This window comes from Psittacula echo (assembly GCF_963264785.1).
Source record: "Psittacula echo genome assembly, chromosome: 6".
Classification (NCBI taxonomy): domain Eukaryota; kingdom Metazoa; phylum Chordata; class Aves; order Psittaciformes; family Psittacidae; genus Psittacula; species Psittacula echo.
Window position 1 is genome coordinate 22,339,596 of NC_137743.1, and position 6,000 is coordinate 22,345,595.

Below are 6,000 nucleotides of genomic sequence, written 5' to 3' on the forward strand. Positions count from 1 at the left end.
AAATAAAATAAGTACAAGGATAATTAAAAATATTAAATCTAAACCTTTAAGCTAAATTAATTAAGCCATAGAGGTCAATCTGGATATGTATCCATACCTAACAAGGGAGAAATTCCAAAATGATGAACAATATGTGCTTTTGTGTCCCATTTAAAAGGGTTTTGCAGCTTAATTTGTGTTGGGTGGGTTTAATAATGGTGTTTAAAAAACCTCGGTGCTTGAGCTGAGATATATCCCGAATCTGAGGCCATGGTGGGAGGCTGGGGAGCTGCCGGTGGGGTCTGCTGGCAGGCTGGCTGGGGGCTGGCTGGGACGGGGATATGTCAGGGTGTAAGGTCCCCGTCCTCAGTGCAGCCAGGCTGGCAGGGAGGTGGTGTGACCCAAGCGGCAGCGTTTCGAGACAGTTCACTTCTCTCTGTCCCGTCCCTTTTCAATCCGAACCGTTTTGATGGGATTGCCCGAGGGCCAGGCTGAATGAGTAATGAAGGCTCTGCAGCTTCCTTTCCTACCCACCCAAACTGCCTACCTCCCAAGGCTCTGCATGGGATGCAGCCTCCAGCAGATGGAAAAACTAAGGATTTAAGGGAAGGAAGGGAAAAAGAGACTTTGTACAGTCTGTAGGCAGTACAGTGCTTGTCAGGACCCTGAAATTCAAACCTCTTGTTTTGGTGCTTGTGGTGCCTATTGTGCCCCTGAAGTCAGGGACACAGGGAGGTTTGCCAGGGCCCTAAGTGGGGCACATGAGGGAGAGGCTGCAGGGATGGAGGGCTGCCATCCCTCCCTGCTCACCCACCTGCCATTCCTCTTCTCATGTCCCCCGATATGCACAATTTAGCCATTTGCTGCAGGCACACAGCACAAAACCAGGTGCTGTGGGCCTGATCCTGCCAGGGCAGGCTGCTTGCAAAATGCTGTCAGGTTGGACCCAGCAGTGTTTGCAGTGAGGACAGCTAATTGCCTCCCTCAGCCCCCTCCAAACAATGTCTGGATAAACAGGCTGACCTTCAGGGCATGTTGCAAGGTCCATAAAGGCAGAGTATGGGGGAGCGAGCTCCATCATCCCTCCTGGAGCCACCCTCCTCCTGTCCCAGCCCTACCTGCTACAGTATCCTAAGGCAGAGGGGAAAGATACTGCAGGCGGAGATCATCCTCTTGTTGTAGGCGTGGAAGCCTGTGTCCCACAAGGGTTTTGCTGCCAGAGAGCTTAAAAAAAATAATAAAATATAAATTGCTTGGGAAAAAAGAAGGAAAGAAGACAAATCATCAGGAAACCTTACAGTTGGGTGCAGCAGACATCGGCTCCCTCCGGTGCTGCGGGTTGCACTGTGAGACAACACAGCCCTCGGAGTGAGCCAGCCACTTCTAGGCTCTCCTTGCCTTAACTAGCAGAGCCATTTGTTGGTCATGGTGGCTGGTGGGGCTGTCACGGCACCCTCAACAGTCACTACTTTTGCCTTTGCAGCCCTGCAACCCTCTGAGCTCTGCCAGGTTGTTTTAAAACAACAGACCAGCACCCTTCCCCAGAAGGCAGCTTCTTTCTAGCTGCTGGTTTTGCCAAGTTTTGTCACAGAACAAATGTTTATGATCAAGTCGAACTTCTCCAGAAAGGCTTTCTAGCAGAAGTGCTGATGGATGGCGAACGCCGGCAGCTCCACAGTGCACTGAGGTCAGCCAGCCGAAAGGGTGTGACGTGCCGACAGCATGGCGGGATCCTTCCTGACCTTCAGCCCCCTGCATCACCCGCTTGATTAGGGGCTTTCTTAAGCTTGTTTACTAATTGTGAGAATCATTTACATCTTTGATAACGTCTGAGTCATCCACAGCCCTCCATCTGCATACAAAACTCCTGACAGCAGCTGGAGTCATGCAGCTTCAGTCCTTGATCTCACTATCTGAGCCTCCCTAAAATGGGCCAACTTTACGGCTGCAGAGATACAGAAACGACCCTGCCATGCTGTTGTGAGTGCAGCCCCCATGGGAATCGGGCCAGTTTCCTTTGAATGCCAGAATAATTAGTCGAATTCATACAATCACCCAAATAAATACAGCCACGCATACCAATCTGCTGATGCCAGCCCCTGCTGCCCTGTGCTGCTGTGTGAGCAGCGCGTGTCTGGCTCCCGAGCTGCAGCCAGGCTGCCTGTGCCTCTCATTCCTGCCTGGGACCGTGGTTTGCAATTGTCTTTTCTTGCTCCTGGCTCTGCTTCTGCTCAGCTTGTGGGTACAAGGGAAAATCATGGTCCCTTGTACACTGTAGCGGTACAGCTCTTTCCCTCATGCAGATGCCGGCAGATCCTGCAGCGCTGGCAGGAGTCACTTTGAAGCCAGCCCATGTTGCTGTGGGAGCAGGCAAGGGCAGGCAGGGAAGAGCAGGATTGGTACATCTGGGCCAGGCCAACGCTGGCGCTGTGCTTTATCGGGTCTTTTGTTTCAGTTGCGAGATTCTCCCAGGCAAAATTTCTTACTGAAATCAGTTTCTTTTCTCCCTTCCCCAAAGCAAAGGGATTAATTTTCCTGAAGGACTTTTCCTCCCCAATAGTTGCAGACCACGCTCTCACTCCCAGCACTCCTGTGCCATGGAGCCTCACTGCGCCAGCAACTTTGTGCGGTCGCAATTCGTTTAGACAAAACTGAGCCTTTGCTGATTTATTTTGTTCCAGATGCCTAACAAACAAAATAAGTCATAACAAAGCATGGATTTATTAATATAACTGCATGGTCTGTCAGAAAGAAAATCCCAGCCCTGATGAAGCTAAGGTGCTGAGAGCTGCACTGAGGCAGAGCATCCAAGGGATATTGGAAGCGCAGCTGGACACAGTGAGACCTGCAGTGCAGTGCGTACAAAAACGCAAGAAGTGTGAATGCTAAGTTTAGGAAAAAACACAACTTTGCAGAATGTCTGGCCGGACTTTCCTGCTGTGTTAGGTTTAGCTCTTTGTTTCCAAATTATGGGCACCACTTGAAAAACTATCCAGGTAGGCTAAGGGCAGCACTGGGGTCCAAAGATACTAATGCAAATAGCTTGCTTTAAGCCAAGCCCAAGTGTGTTGCTCTGTCTCTGCAGACCCCCACCCTTTAGCTCATCAGGGTCTGCATCAGTCAGGGGCCACAGGCACACTGCTTGGGGAGGGCAGTGTGTGATGTACAGGGCATGGTTACATCAGGGCTCTTCTCCAGCACAGGAGCATGGTGTGGGCTGTCAAATCAGCGAACAGGACACATTCCATTGTGGGCTTTTTTTGCTGTGGACATGGGTATGGAGCTGTCAATCCTTGGGATGTTTCCATTGTGATAATCCTCCAGAATACAGGCGATTTATTAACCCGCTGCTGCCCAGAGAAGAGCTTTTTGCCATTGCCCTCCTTCACAGCCAGAGACTCCTGTCACAGTGGAGGAAGCGAGCAGCTTGCTCCCACCTTGCAGGCTGCCGCCAGCCCCCGGGGAATGCATTAGCAGTGTCCAGCAAGGCTGTGGGCATTTCTGTAGCACCTCGTATCTGAGGATCTGGAAGCACTTAAAGGAATTTTGCTTCATAGCCTCTACCAGTTTAGATAGGCTCATTAACATCATTTCTGAGATGAAGGGTGGAGTCCCAGAACTGCAGAGTGGTTTTACCTGCACCATAAACCCAGTCAGCAACAGCGCCTTATCTACCCATCCTCTCCCCACCTCACAGTATCGTGAACTTCTCTGTGGAGCCATGCACAAAAGGAGAAGAGAGTGGAAACAGCCTGGACACCCTCCTCAGAAAGGCAGCCCATGCTGATAGCTGTGGGTAAGAAGTCAGCAGCAAGGGCTGCTGCAGCTAGTGTGGTACCACGCTGCTGCAGGTGATGTTCTTGCAGCCCACGCCATGTGTGGGGCAGTGCCAGGTAATATGCTTTGACAGCTATAAGATACCAAGCACCACAGGGAACTTTGGCAATTCCTCCCAATGGGAGGAAAAAAACCCCGAACCATATTTCAGGCTTCAGAGCAGTTCACACTGCTACAAAAGCGCCCAGCGCCAGAGCTCAGGCATTAGAGCCCAACTGCAAGGACTAAATCGAGAAATAAAGTTTATTATAACCTGTGACTCAGCCCTTGCTGGAGGTCGATGATCCATTTCTGATTGTGCGCCCAAAAGCGCTGCTCAGCCAGCTTGGGCTCTCCACAGCCTGAAGTTTTTGGAGGCACACAGCTTGCTCTCCTGTCCTGTAATGGCTCTGTGCTCTGGGTCACCAGTTGGCTGCTGCTGTTTACCTTCCAGTGATTAATGGTCGCTCTTGGTTCCTGCTGCAATTCCATTAAGATTAGAGACTTAAAGCTACATTGAGATGTTTAGCAGTGGGTCACTCTGGTCTCCCTGTAGTTGTATTTCTATATTCTTGAGGAAATTAACATTAAGTCTTGCTTTGCATCCCATCCTTTTTGCTTTCTAGCTGCAGGGAAATAGCCCCTTGCAGTCAGCATTCATGTCTGCAGGCAAAGAGAGCCTGGTTGTCAGGTCACTGTGCGATTCGTGTGCTGTGCAAGCTGTGGCACTTGAAATCCCAGCCCACAGGCACTCCAATAGTACCATCCCCTGAACACATGTGTGTATCCGGAGAGCAAAATGCTCTTCCAGGAGGTTACAGGCACCCTTTGACACAGGGCAGAGAAAGTGGCAGGGACTGCTCCAACTTAGCTCATCCCTTCCTGGGGACCAAAGTACAGAGGCAGATCATCTTCTTGAAAATGTACAGCTAAATAGAGTCCCAAATGTTTATCTCTGCTAGAAGTAAGCCAGCATGCAGGGAACGTGAGCGTGAGAGGAGTGAAGCAATCAGCCAGACTCCACTGGGAATCTAGTTACTCCCAGCAGTTTGACTTCTGGGATTGATGGAGCAGAAGGAGACAGCTCTGACCCTAAGACATCTAGTGTAACATCATCCCTTCACCTCAGGGGATGAAAGAAAGGAGACACCACCCCCCCAACTGATTGCAGAGCACCTTTCAACCTGAGGGATAACCCTGAATCCTTTGTGGAGATCAGCAATCCCAAGCAGAGGCTGCAGCTTCCATTACCCTGGCCAGAGACACAGGCAATGGGGAAAGCTCACAGGTCCACAGGGCTATGCTGATCTGCCAAATGGAGTGAAGCCAGGTGGGCTTCCCTTCTGCCTGTGGATCACCAGTGGTCCATGTGTGGCTGCCTAGGGACCCCAACTGTCATGTCCCTGCTGAAGCATCACTGCATGCCCATGGAAGCCAAATAACATCAAAACAACCCAAGAGACAGCCTTTTCCCTCAGGATCGACCTGATGAGAGAGGTTCAGCAGGTACCTGCTCCCTCATGGTAGCGGAGAGTTGAGCAGCACGCACTTGTCACTCCGAAGGCAGCTCTCAGCGGGCAATTTCCACATCACAAAAGCCGCCACTATAATTGGCCTCCCTTGGCTCACAGTCAGCATTTACGTTTCCTTCCCACCCCTCCAAAAAAAACAAGCAAAGGCATCTTTGCTCCTGGGTGATGGAGCAGTGTGTTACTGAGAACCAGGAGAGAGGTCAGGGGGACACTTGCTTGCTCTTTTTGGGTAAACAAGGTTGTCCTCCCCTATAGAAGTGCCCTCCTCCTCCTGCCCCAGCGGCCCTGTCTTGGGGAGGCTGGCATTGACCCAGAAATAGGAAAGGGGTAAATTTGAAAGGAGAAAAAGCCTAGAGCCAGAGCTGCTCTCTTCTGCTTCCCTGCACTGTGCCTGTGGGGCAGGGATGGCAGCCTCCAATCCGGCTGGAGGGACCTGTGCTGCCGGCACTGTTGTATGAGAGCCAGGGAGAGAATAAACACACATAGTGACTGGAAGAAAAGGTGTGTATGTTACAGATTTGGGAACCTTTATCTTCGGGGCAATTGTGTGCACTGATGGAAGAAGTTAGAGGTGCCAGAGCAGGCTAGGAGCCAGGGCTACTTTTATGAAACTGAAACCTCTGAGCAAGCCTGGCTGCATGTTGCTGGGACAGGAGCTGTCCCTAATGAAACC